This window comes from Echinops telfairi, unplaced genomic scaffold, assembly GCF_000313985.2.
Source record: "Echinops telfairi isolate 266 unplaced genomic scaffold, ASM31398v2 ScPeMD7_44;HRSCAF=162, whole genome shotgun sequence".
Classification (NCBI taxonomy): Eukaryota; Metazoa; Chordata; class Mammalia; order Afrosoricida; family Tenrecidae; genus Echinops; species Echinops telfairi.
Genome location: NW_022103942.1, coordinates 6,059,997 through 6,074,439, shown reverse-complemented (window position 1 = coordinate 6,074,439; position 14,443 = coordinate 6,059,997). Strand labels below are relative to the sequence as shown.

Here is a 14,443-nt window from a genome sequence, read left to right as displayed (position 1 = left end):
AGCAACTGGTCTCTATTTTTCTTTGGATTATAGTTATTCACTGCCATCAAGTCAATGATAACTCATAGTTACTCTCTTTGGGTTTCTGAGACTATAACTGTTTATTGGAGTAGAAAGCCCAGGTTTTCTCTTGTGGATTGGCTGGTGGTTTTGAACTGCTGACCATGCAGATTTCAGTAAACACTGCACCACCAGGGCTCCTTATTGGATTATAGTTAGTTTCCAGTAATGTTTTCTTCCCATGTGGATGTTTGTGCACATTACCTAGTTCACGAATAAAAATGCCTCAATCAAAATTTTATATATTCCATATAATGGACTAATTTATTTTGTTTATTGCCTATCTCTCCTCTACCTTAAACAGTGTCTGAGTGATTAATTGAATGAGTTACATGATTCAAATATAAATAGTACATTCATGTGACATGCCTAAGAGGTTATGCAGAAACATGAAGCAATGACAGACAGAGCTAAAAAAATTGTAGCCACAGATACCTACCTCAAGCATCCCTAACATGCCTGGGCAATAAGCCATAGCTAGCAAGTAGCACAGTGGCACGCTGGGTGACACATAGGGCTGCTAACCACAAGATCATCCACTGGACACGAGGAGCCCATTCCACGGGTGACAGATGGGATGTTTTCACCCCATAAAGAAAGACTTATGGTGTAAATACTTACTGTCTCAGAAACCCACTTGGGCAGTTCTACTCTGTGCTATGGGTCACTATGAGTCGGAACCAACTCAAAGGCAATTAGTTTCATTTTGAAGTTGTGTCAAGGGATCAATTGTTAAGTTATATTAAAAACTTTGGACTTTCTTCTCAAGTAAAGATGGAGAAAATTTTGAGCAGGAAACTAACATGCTCAAATGGGTGTGCAAGAAATATAACATTGACAGCAGAATGGAGAATGATTTAGAATGGATTAGAGAAGAGCAAGAATAAAGGTAGCAGTACTGGCAAGGATCTTATTGTAATGATCCAAGTAAGAGATGGCTTCAACCCATGTAGTGACTGTGAAACTAGAAAGACTTTTGCAAGTAGAAGACTATTCAGACTTCAGGCCTTTTGAATCCTTGTGAAAATGGAAGTGTACTTAAATGATGAAGAAATCACATAATAACAATGGGACTTCAAACATATATATTGTTATTAGAACAGAATTGTTTACATTGTTTGCATCCTGACTTATTTCAGGCCCCATACTGGTAGCTGAACTACAGATGGGTTTCTATATTAAGTAATAACTGTCCTTAAAGTTGTTAGTAGTGACATTCAAATTATTAAAGCAGTTAATAGGGTACTAATATACCAACGTGAATAAACAGAACCGTATTCTGTAACACAGGTAACATACCTCTTCTGCTGGTTTAAAATCAGAAAGTAGGTACATTCTCCACTTGGTAACAGTTCAATTAGAGAGAACATCTAGGTCTACATTATGAGAAACTATGAGTGACCAGCATTTTTCTAAAGTTTTGACTTCTCAATAAGCTAGTAATATTCATTGAGAAAATTAAATACTTCTGGTCTATTTCCCATGATTTTACAATATGCATCCTGAACTCTGTTAACCTCCTGACAAAGTCGATTTTGTTTTCAGAACTAATACAATATTCTTCCATTCTGGGTCACTAACATCATCCCTTTTAATAGTTGTAACACAGTGTTTTCCTGAATAATGATTTTGTGCTGCATTTCTCTTCTCTAACATGTTAGAGTTTCAGGCAGTAATACCAGTTTATTCTGAAGCCAATGATGCCATTTTACTCCCCTCAAGGTCTTTTTTCCTCTCTTCAGGGCACTATCTTTTCCCAAGGGGAAAACACGCATAAATGAAAGTAGCTTCCACACATTAGATATCTATTGAATAGACCTACCTTCTGTCAGAGCATTTGGCCAAGATATAAATCTAAGAACAAGGTGAATAATGTATTTTGTTATAGTCACCATTTCATTTTCACATAGAATGTTTTCAAGTCTTAAGTGTTATTCATGTCACCTTTGCTTTTATTGACATTTATCATTATAAAAATAATAAAGGTTTTAAGATGTTGATTCCAGGAGGAATTGGGAAAGCTTGTTATCATTATATGTGCTGATAAATGAAGCATTTTCTTCCACCTGACATTAAGGAAATACAAAAATAAAGCCCATTAAAGTTGAGAGGAGACTAAAGTTTCACCTTCAAACAACATTTTTTTCTCATCCTAAACTTTAAATATATCTTAGTAATACCATCGGTCCCCACAACAAATTAGCTCACATTGGAAAGTCAACTAAATATAAAACAGCTGTGTGCACATCATTCTGCTTGATTGTACATTTCAGCTCTTAATATGAGTAGCCTTGTATGCATACTGAACAATCCAAACCCAGAGGGATGTTTGGATGGTAGCTGATAGATTTGTATTATATTGATTGAGAAAGTTAGAGAAGTAGCTCTCCAAACTACAGAAATGGGAAACAAACATACTATTGGACATTGATGATTACTTTGCTACAAAGGAAATATTACTTTCCAGATCTGATTTACCATGGTCCTACAATGTAGGTTTACTTCAAATGGACAAATTAAGGTCTCCTGCTTTCCAGAATTTAGCTGCAAATGATATTTTGAGGACAAGCAATGAATATTTGTCAATGTAATTCTATTTCAAAGATAATCATTTCATGCCTGCTATCTAGATATCACTTGACTAGAAGCTTTGAAAGCATATTCTATCTGAGAATTCCCTTATTTTAGCAATTTCCTTATACTTATAAAAGCATATTAGCAGAGGGAATGTTTATTTATACAAGTGTTCATGCCTTTTGCCACCATAGAAACTATGAAGCAATAGATGTCCAATAAGTGTAATGACTGGTACTAAAGAGGATTTCTATAACTATATCACAGAGTGGTTAAAAAACACTGAAAAACAATGTTGCATTAGTTATATGACTATGAACAAGTTCATATAACCTCTTTGTTCTTCAAGTTCTTCACGTGAAGAGTAGGACTGTTATATGAACTACACTTACAATAATACATTTACAATAATGCAGTTAAGTATTCAACATATATGCCGGTTGTGATAATGGTTCTGACTAATGTAAATCAAATTCTATTTCCTGTTTTAAACATTCTAATTAGGCAACTAGGAGCAACTCTGAAGACCTAAAACAAAGGTATTTTAATGCAGAAAATTGTTAAACAGGTTATGAAAGCTCTGAAAGACTAACTGATAATGGTGATAGAATTGAAAATTAGAAGAAGCAAGAATCTGCTGTAGAACTGTGATATAGAACTCAAACATGGAGGAGGTGTAACACGAGCCAGCACCATCTAGAGTAATCTTCTACCATGCACAAAAAGCTTCTACAAAAAGACATGAAGATATGGGGATAAAAGGAAGGAGAGAAATACTATAATTACCCTAAGTTACTCTTCTGGCCTACAATTTTTTTGCCAGACTTTCCATTGGCCAAACCTACATGGAAACAGTGAAGCTTAGAAAGGCATCAATGTTGCTCACCTTCCCGACAGCATCGCTGAAGACAAAATGGGTGCATAAGCAACTGTGGTGAAGAAAGCTGATGGTACCCAGCTATCAAAAGATATAGTGTCTGGGGTCTTAAAGGCTTGAAGGTAAACAAGTGACCATCTAGCTGAGAAGCAACAAAGCCCACATGGAAGAAGCACACCAGCCTGTGTGATCACAAGGTGTCGATGGGATCAGGTATCAGGCATCAATGACCCAGAACAGGAAAATCATATTCATGTGAACGAGGAGGAGACGGAATGGAGACCCAAAGCCTATCTGTAGTCAGTTGGACAGCCCCTAACACAAGGGTCACAAGGAAGAGACGAGCCAGTCAGAGTGCAGTATAGCACTGATGAAACATACAACTTTCCTCTAGTTCTTTAATGCTTCCTCCCTCCCCCCACCCAACTATCATGACCCCAATTTTACCTTACAATTCCGACTAGACCAGAGCATGTACACTGGTACAGATAAGAGCTGGAAACACAGGGAATCCAGGACAGATAAATCCCTCAGGACCAATAATGAGAGTAGCGATACCAGGAGGGGAAGGGGAAGGTGGTGGGGGGGGAAGGGGGGAACCAATCACATATGATCTACGTAAAACCCCTTCCCAAGGGGATGGACAACAAAATAGTGGGTGAAAGGAGACAGCGGTCAGTGTAAGACATGAAAAAAAATTTATAAATTATCAAGGGTATATGAGGAGGGAGGGGGAGGTGGAAAAATTAGTTAATATCAAGGGCTCAAGTAGAAAGCAAATGTTTTGAAAATGATGATAGCAACATATGTACAAATGTGCTTGACACAATGGATGCACATATGGATTGTGTCAAGAGATATAAGAGCCCCCAATAAAATGATTACAAGGGGGAAAAAAGGCATCAATGTAAAGATCAACTCCCTCAACATACAAAGGAGGGCCATTGGAGAGTGAAAATGCGTTTCAGAGTCATAGGATTAAAGGTGTGTTCAAATTCACACAGATTCTTCACTTGAATTATTAGTTTACAAATTTTCATTTCTCACTAGATTATATATTTATTTGAAACATGGGTATCATTTTTTTTATTCATAAGCCTTTTCTCCTATAAATACTGTGCTTTGGCAATGAATATTGCTGCATTTTTTTTCAGAGGTTGAATTCTTTTGGCTCATAGGAAATAGTTGTTTTCTTTACTATGCACACAGTGGATATTAATAATTTATGACTATAGTCTTAATACAATATATGCCTTTTTACTAAGATGTTAATATGACAGTATTCTAACAATTGCATATCTGCACTAATTAAGAATGAGGAATAGATTATTAATTCTTTCATATTTCTGTAACTGAGTTCACAGTGCAATTATCATTCTCACTTTATATGCTAGTGAAAAGTACAAGTTAAATACATGGAAACATGATTTTCATTCTTAAATCTTTTTTGATCCATTTTAATGGATCTAAAATATATACTTCATTGCTGTTTTCTCTCTATTTTAATTACAAACTTCAACTCTAAATTTAGTAATGTACTTTCATTTTAGTTTTCTTTCTAAGCAATTGCACATTTTCTTATTTGTTTTTCCTAGATATATATATATTTTTATTAATAAACTTAAAAATAGAAGAATGAGCAATAAAGACAATTTAGCTATTGAAGTCCTTTGTTTAAAAATCTCACTTATTTATAGAAATTTCCCTAGTTTACTTAGGGAAAAGTATGCCCCTATACATGTGAAATAAATCAGGGTAAAATCCAATGCAGTATCTTTCTCTATTGTTTAACTACAGACAATATTCGAAAGTACATTTTGCATTGTTACCAGTTTGCATGCATGTGCACACACATACATACACACAATTAAACGGCAATTTGGCAAAATGTGCTATATATGTTATAGTCCACTCCAAACTTTTTAAAATTACCACTCAAACCTTTTTCATTTATTTCACTGCCTACCAAGAGGTTGCAATCCATTGTCAGAGAAACACTAATCTAATAGGGTTTACCCTAGGCAGAATTTTAAGTATATATCACCATAGGTTCTCTTGGGAGAAATAATAAAGGGGGACAGAACACCTCTTCTACCTAAAATGGACCTTGAAGAACCTAAGATCTACCCCAATTTGTACACAATAAACAGCTATAAACAGTTTGGACAAGTGAAGATTTTGTCCTTAAGCAAAGAGATGAAACACTGAATATAGCATCTAACTGTTTTAGGTGTTGAGGATGTTAGAGAATAAAATCCTTGAATCCATCACTATGGGCCCTAGTATTCTCCTGTTTTCTTGTGATTGACATAAACAAAGCATAGTCTCATCCAGATTGTAGAAGCATTCTTTATTCTGTCAGATTCTGAAATGAAAAAGAACTAAATAGATGTCATAGTGGAAAATAAGCAAAATACAATTTGGTAATATGATATTATTGAAAAGCAACAAAGATTGTGTTATGTTAAAATGATGAGTTTTCCCTTTTGAAAATTACCTTAGAGCTGGCTGGCAAAAAAAACCCATACTTTAATAAATCTTGTTTTCTCACAAACTTCAAGATTTCTATCAAGCTGTCTGAAAACAAAATATTTGTGTTCCTTAAACACAGCTGGAAAATTTGAGAGTGTTATACATAATTGGCCATATGTCAAAAGATACATAGCATATAATGTATTATATGTGACTTTAAAATAGAATAATTAAATGAAAATTCCAGCAACATTCAGTAATGTGAACATAATTGTATACTGTGTAATAATTCAGAAATATTATGAATTCTTAGGCAAATTTTGTAGCAGGGTTTTAGTACTGTATTGAAATTACCCACTTCTCATTGTCATTCCAGTTCACATAATAAATATAGTCATTTTAACCACAGTGTTAGGATGATATACAATTCACAGTAGACAAATTCATCCCATAGGCACATGCTCAGTACTTCAGCGACCTTTATCTGAATATAAAATTTGACGTACTGTATTCAAGACAAAGTCAACTCCTGAAGCAGTTATACTGATGAAAAGAAAAGATAAAGGGCATGTAGATAATCTAAAAATAATTTTATTTCTGTCTTTGCAATATAATTACAGATATTTGAGAAATAAGATGCATATCCATAGGTAGTATTCATAACGTATGGTCTGGAGTCTGGTTCTAATTCTAACTCTGCATTTCATCATGTAACTTGGGGAAGTTACTAACTTCTCCGGGTCTCATTCTTCTCATCAGCAGCATGGAGATAATAACAGAAAATACCTCACAGAGCTGTTGTAAAGATTAAATAAGGTTATATTTAGAACACTGGTTAAAACATTATCAAAATTTGGTTTGATTTTTTGTTTGTTCCATCACATGATTATTAGTATACCTAGAGCATTCTGGGGATCTATAGATGATCCAGTGAAATATTATTAACAGTTGATTGGATACTCATATTTATTTAAGATTAAATTTTAACTATTTCATTCATAGGGATTTCTCCTGAAAATTCCATCTTTGTTGAATAACAAGTCACATTCGGTGGAGTCATTTCATGATGTGACTGACAAAGAAATGAAGCAGCCATTTTACTCTTTATCCATTCTTTCTTGACAGGCTCAGTTACTCAGGGCCACTTTCTGTGTACCCTGTCATATTAGGAGCTATAGAACATGAGTACACAGCTCCTATGGGGAAAGCCCAGTGGTGATAATGCTGAAGTGCCATATGTGAAGATGATATAAAATCAAATTTAGGCAAAACAAAACAAACTGTGATTGTCACCTCATGTGGTGAAGTAAATGAAAAGACCATTAAGATCTATGAATTAGTCCCTTAAGTCTCACACTGTGCAGATGAGATAACTTTCCTTATTGAGAAAGCAGGATCCAAGTTTGTTGACCCATGCACAAAAGTGCACTTCTAGATCAACCCAGCAGTTCAACATTAAAGGGAATGAATTTGAGAAACAATTCTTCAGAGGCTGATAGCTAAACAATATCTGCTATTTGACTTGCTTTCCCATGTGACCAAGTTGAAATATTCTGGAAAGTAGTGACAAACCATGTATTCCCCAAATTACTTACGGTAGCTTTGAGAACAAAGAACTTTACTGCATTTTTACAAGGGACGGTCTGCCACAGCTTAGATGTCACAGGACATTCTGCCTCTGTGCTGTGAGCACAGTTATCCAAGGGAAATGCAGAAGTCACATGCTTTCCTCACATGCAGATGGCCTTGCAGCTCTACTCAGTGTAAAAGAAATGCTGGTGTCGCTTATTGTGAAGTTTATTTGCTTTGGGTTAAACAGAATAAGGTCACTTTAAAGGACTACACATTACAATTTGTAATTTTCAGAGTATCTTGGCTTTGGGTGTACCTTGAAACTTGCTACAAATAAAAACAGTTTATATTTTCTCCCTAGGCATCCAGGTCACAGTTCTTTATGTTTCACAGCTGACAGTACAAAGGCAGTTAAAAGGCTTACCACATAGAATCATATTGAAAATGATGAACTCTTAGTAAATAGGTAAGTTACTAGACATCATTTCTAAAATAGGCATCACAACCCCACAGATATTATGGCACCTTTGAAAATAAACAACAAAATAGTTTGATGATTTATTAATCGGTAAATTGAAATATATAAATGTAATGCATGCATGAGCAGTTTTCTCCCTTACTGAGTATTTGTACTTATTTTTCTCAAATTTTACAATTATTTCTTATAAGTATTGATTTTTCTTTTACACTATGTAGGTGGAGTGAATGTCATTTTAAAATGTTAGGATAATTATCTTGCCCCAGCTCACACTGATTTGCAAACCAATTTTCTTTGCAAAGTTTGGAAACAAATTGCTCATGGTCTTTCCATTATCCTCCCAATCCTATTTCAAAATTAGAGCATCACTTCCTTAGGTGATTATGGTATTACCATGCTCTGCTACATTTTGCCCTAATGCTAATCTCTGGTTTATTATGAAAATTATATCAATCATTGAAAATGTGGTTTAGTACCTGTGACAATACCAGCTGTTAGAATTTGAATTGAAATGCTAATTCACTTCTATTAAACTGAAATGGACACCTGCCCATTAGGTTCTAGACTTGAGATCAGGGATTCATTCTGAACCATCATTCTATAACTACTCGATGATGAAAAGACAGACCATGTTTATTGGAATTAACCAGTGGCAAAATCCCATTATTAGTTCACCAAAGTGATCTGCTTCTCTCCTTTTAAAGATTTGTTTACTAATTTTAGTTTGGTAAGTGTCTTAGAGACTGAGGACAGCTTGAAGACACAGATTGTAGAAAGAGCAGTTTGTAGTAACCTTATTGTGTCTGTGTATATGCTTATATGTGCTGCTCTTAAAATGAGGGCCAACAAACTGAATATCAGTAAACTAATCAGTTTTTTAAATCAAGTACCACATTATCTGAACACCAAATGAACTATCCCACCAAACCATAGTTAACACTAAGAAATCTCATTCCTCACATATTTGAAATTATTTACGTTTGATAATCAAAGATTTTCCTTTCTACTCTTTTACCCAGTAGTATTCTTGATACCCCAACAAAGGAGAAGAGCCTCTCTCTTTAATATGATCTTGTTTTATTCTCACTATCTTGAAGCTACAACCAGTTTCCTCAACCTTGCAACTGATTGTTGCAACACAGAATGAGTCAATATATTTCTTTAAACACTAAAATAAAACATTGACTCAGACTATGTACCAGATCTTCTATTTTAAAAATTCTGACCACAGAATTTTCCAATGCAATTTGGGAAATATGACTCCCTTCTAATAGCATGGTTGCTCAATGTCAGTGATCATAAACTATTCCAAAGGAAAAAATGGCAAACAAGTTCTGCTTGAGATTAGAAATGGAAGATTTGTGTAAAACCAAGCTGTGAAGTTATGTCAGTTCCTAAAACCAGATTTAAAGATGGTAGTACATTACAGCTTGACCTTCAAAATGTTTCCCTCTGTCAGATAAAATAATAATAATTAAGTTTAAAGAAGAGTTACTTGACAGAGTAGCACTTTCTATCCAAAATAGTTTGAGACATGTATTTTTTGTCCTTTTTATTTGTATTTTTTCAGATAATTCAAATTTTTTATTGTTACATGGGTTGATTATTTTGAGGAAATAATATTCCTCTGTTTTGGAATCATTAAATACATAGACATATAGGTAAATGCACACACACATATTAGTCTGGGTCGTCTAGAAAAACAAAGCCACAGACACTTATATGTGTATAAGGAAGAGCTTTATGTACAAGAGCAGTTGAATATTGAGAAATCATCAGAGCCCAGTCCAGATCAAGTCCATAAGTCCGATATTAGCCCATATGTCCGATACCAATCGATAAAGTCCTCTTCATACTCACTAAACACATTAAATGATGCCAAATGCAGGAAGATCACAGGCCAATGGGTGGGAAGTCTTGTGGATCCCATGGCATTATAAGCTTCTCAACGCTGGCAGGGGTCTTCACATGGCTTCCCCAGCTCCAGAGGTCTGGCTCCTTCAGTCTCTCTCCATGTGTCTTCTCCACAGGGATGTCTCGCAGGGAGTGAGGGGGGAGAGAGTGTGTCTCCTGCCTCCAAGGAGGAAATACAAGAGTTCCCAGAATCCTCAGGGGAAGGTCATCCCCACACAGAGGCCTCATTGGATGTATCCTGATTGACATGCTAGACACATGCCTACACTACTTTTAAGAGCTGTGGTTTTTTTGTGGCTGAATTAATTTCTAAATTAGTTAGATTTCCTGAGATTCTGGTTTTGGAGCACAAGTAAATTAGGCAGGTACTAGGGGTCTGTCTTACATTCAGTATGACTCATTTTCAAGCTATAGTTTCAGGAAAGTTGGATTCAGAATATAGTAGCCTTTAAACATCAAACAAAGCTGGTCTTCTTCTATTTACGCACCATGTTTTTTCTTTCTTTTCCTTGCCCCACCTCTTATACACACACACACACACACACACACACACACACACACACACACATGCACAAGTGCACCTTCGTATTTACAAACAGATATTTATTTGTGTCTTGACAATTTTGGACTGTTAATGCCCTTCCTCTCCAACCCCCCTTACTGAAGTTACTAAAATCATTTCCATAAAAATGGACAGCATTATTTAAATGATAACTTATTTATGTAAGTAAGAGTGGTTTCCTAATCTTATTGTATCATTCTGCTGCAATGCCTGCTTTGCTCTGTCTCACTTTCATCTCTACCTTGTTCCTTGTCCTTGGTACATTGCTTCCTCTTCCTTTCACTACACTCTTTTTTTTAAATCATTTTATTAGGGGCTCATACATCTCTTATCACAATCCATGCACACATCAATTGTGTAAAGCGCATTTGTACATTTATTGCCCTCATCATTCTAAAAACATTTTCTCTCCACTTAAACCCCCGCCATTAGGTCCTCATTTTCCCCCTCCCTCCCCACTCTCCCCCCTTCATGAGCCCTTGATAGTTTATAAATTGGTATTTTGTCATATCTTGCCCTGTCCAACGTCTCCCTTCACCCACTTTTCTGTTGTCCGTCTCCCAGGGAGGAGGTCACATATAGTTTGCCGTACTCGGTTCCCTCTTTCCTACCCACTCTCCCTCTATCCTATCTGTTTCGCCACTCACACCACTGGTCCTGTAGGGCTCATCCGCCCTGGATTCCCTGGATTTTCAGTTCCTATCTGTACCAGTGTACATCCTCTGGTCTAGCCAGACTTGCTGGTAGCAAGTTTCTGAAAGCATATTTTCTTGACTGACACAATAACAAATGTCATGAAAATACATTGATATTTTTGAATCTGCTGTGTAGTTGATACATTAACAAAATATAAATGTGTTTGGGAAAGAGCAGAGAAAAGATGTAGTATTATTTAATTTCCTTAAAATAGTTTACCTTTTTAACGGGGTACATGAAAATATGATCAGAGAAAAAACTGTGGTACTGCAAACAGTCTTCAGATAGACTCTGGTCATAACAACCTACCAACTACCATGTCTCTGTTATACTATATGTGTTTGTGTATTGTTATAATATGGGGAGCTATGCCAGAGCAATATAAAATGTCAGCAAATTTATTCATGGTAGAGAGGTTTCAGCAGAGCTTCCAGACTGAGATTAAAAATAGGAAGAAAAGCCTTGGCTATATGTAATGAAAACGTTTTGTATAGCAATGAATTTAAGTGTACCAAAAATCATTAATATCACACAGCACAGGGGAGATGTTTTGTTGGGTTACAATACAATTTTGCCATCTCTCTTGTGTCAAAGATAAAGGCATTAAATTCCTGTAAGGGGCCACACACAGGCTAAATGTAAGCTTTTAGGTCATTAGAAACAAATTCAGAGTTCTGGTGGTGTAGTGGTTATGTGTTAAGCTGCTAACCACAAAGTTAGCTTTTCAAAACCACCTTAGGGAGAAAGAAGAGGTTTTCTATTCCTGTAAAAATTTACAGTGTTGGAAACCAACAGAGGCAGTTCTACCCTTTCTTATAGGGTCACTATGAATCAGAATTCACTTGATGGCAGTGAGTAGAGATACCAATTCACACAATATGCTGGCTATGGCTGCTTCAGAGACTAGGGAAGGACTGGCAAATTCACCTCTGCCTAAGCTGGCCTAGCAGATTCCTAAAGACCTCTTCCCTTTCATGGGTTTCAAGTCTCTCTGTCACTCACTGGACACAGAGAAAGAGGGTTTAGTACTGTCTTCTTTAGGATCTCCTCTCTGTTGTCTGTCAGTCATGATGATCCTGGAGAGGTACTGTGATGTTTTGGACTTTCCACTTGATCCCCTGAGTTTACGGAGAGGCTCTAAGCTTTGGCAGATATGCACATGAAACAGCAATAAAATAAGCAGGGCATAATATTTGAAAGTGAATCTAGCAGCAAGAAAACACAAAGAAAGGAGGAGAGTTGTTTGCATCCTCCAGGGACTGATCCTTAACAACTCATTTCTTGATATTACTTCTGCAAATATTGTAGACCCAGAGTCTAATGGACTTTGATATCTTTGTGATGAAAAGCGAAAGGTTTAAATGTCATTGTTTTACATTCAGAACACTCTCTGTTTGATGAATTCCAAGAAAAAATGCAAAAGGTCTCATGTTACAGCTTTTAGTTTACTGTGTGACCTGTATTCTATGTGCACCTGCATATTATATTTAACACAGAAGACCACAGGGCAATAATTCTCGTTTCTCATTTTAAATTTGCAGGGAGATATGACAGCTAAAGATATAAAAACTGAAACATAAATGGTTGGACTTCCTGGTCCACAAATCTGATCCAAGCAGCATTTTCTTTTTTTTTTAAATCATTTTATAATAATCATTTATTATACAACTCTTATCACAATCCATACCCAACCAGCGTTTTCTGAAGAGCCTTCACGGTGGTAAAATTCTTCGCGTTAGTCATAGCGATCATACAGAGGCCCCACATCAAATTATGCAAATTTAAGTAGATCCCAATAGGAGTACCCTATGATTAAATGTTACTACATTTAATAAAGCAGGCCACCATTTTGCTGCATTGCGGTTGCTTGCTGCTGCAATGCTGAATGCTGTCACTGGTACTAAGAGACCAACATGGTCACTCAAAGTGGAAATGGGTCAGTAGAGCTTCCTGACTAAGAATGGACTATAAAGAAGGAAAAACCCGTCCACTTGAAAGTAGTTAGCCACTGGAAACCTTATGGATAACATTGAAATATTGTCAGTTACTGAAAACTTCATGAAAAGGAACAGAATATTGTCAGAGGTAATGCGAGAAGATGAGACCCTCGGGTCGGAAGGCACTCAAACTGTGAAGAGCTGCCTTTTCAAAGTGGAGTTGACCATAATGATGTGGATAGGGTAAAATCTGTGGGAGTCAAGTCTTCGGGACCTTAATTTTCTGATGACCCATTACCCAAAATGAGAAGAATTAGCTACAAACACCAATACATAATTGGAACTTGGAATATTTAAAGTATAAATCTAGGAAAATTGGAAGTAATTAAAATTTAAATAAAATGCATAAAGGTAAATATTAGGGGGCATTAGTAAGCTGAAATGGACTAGTATTGGCTATTTTGAATCAGAAAATTATATGGTTTACTATGCCAAGAATGATACAATGAAGAGGAATGATATTGCAATGATTGTAAAAGGTGTTGATCAGAATACAAAGAAAACCATCAATGAAATTATTATTCAAGTTTGTGGCCCAACTACTAAGCACTGTGAGGAAGAAATCAAAGAATTCTGAAAGTCTACAGTTTCAAATTGATCAAACATGCAATCAAGATGGATTGATAATTATTAGTGATTGGAGAGCAAATTTGGAAACAGAGAGGAATAGTACTTGAAAAATATGGACTTGGTGATAGAAATTAAGCTAGAGATTGCATGATAGAATTTTGCACGACCAAAGACTTTTTCAAGCAAATACTTTTTTCCACCACACAAAAGGAAACTATACACATGGACTTCTTAAGACGTAATACACAGACATCAAAATAACTATATCTGTGGGAATGATAATAGAGAAGCTACACCAGGGTGGGACTGACTATGGGACATGCCATCAATTGCTCATATACAAATTTAGGTTGAAGCTGAAGAAAATTAAAACAAGTCCAAGAGAACCAAAATACATCTCTGAGGATATCCTACCAGAATTTCAAAAGCATCCCAAGAACAAGGACTCAGGCAGAAAGCAAATGTTTTAAGAATGATGATGGCAACAAATGCTTGACACAATGGATGTATGTATGCATTGTGATAACAGTTGTACGAGCCCCCGATAAAATGATTTAAAAAAAAGAGGCCTGCAGGACCAGTGGTGTGAGTGGAGAAACAGGGAGGGTAAAAGGAGAGAGGGTAGGAAAGAGGGAATCGATTACAAGGAACTATATGTGACCTCCTCCCTG

General features: G+C 36.0%; 1 pseudogene; it reads right to left on the bottom strand.

Annotated features, from left to right (window-relative positions):
• Positions 1 to 14,443, bottom strand: part of LOC115869746 — a 152,553-nt pseudogene that overhangs the window by 137,043 nt on the left and 1,067 nt on the right.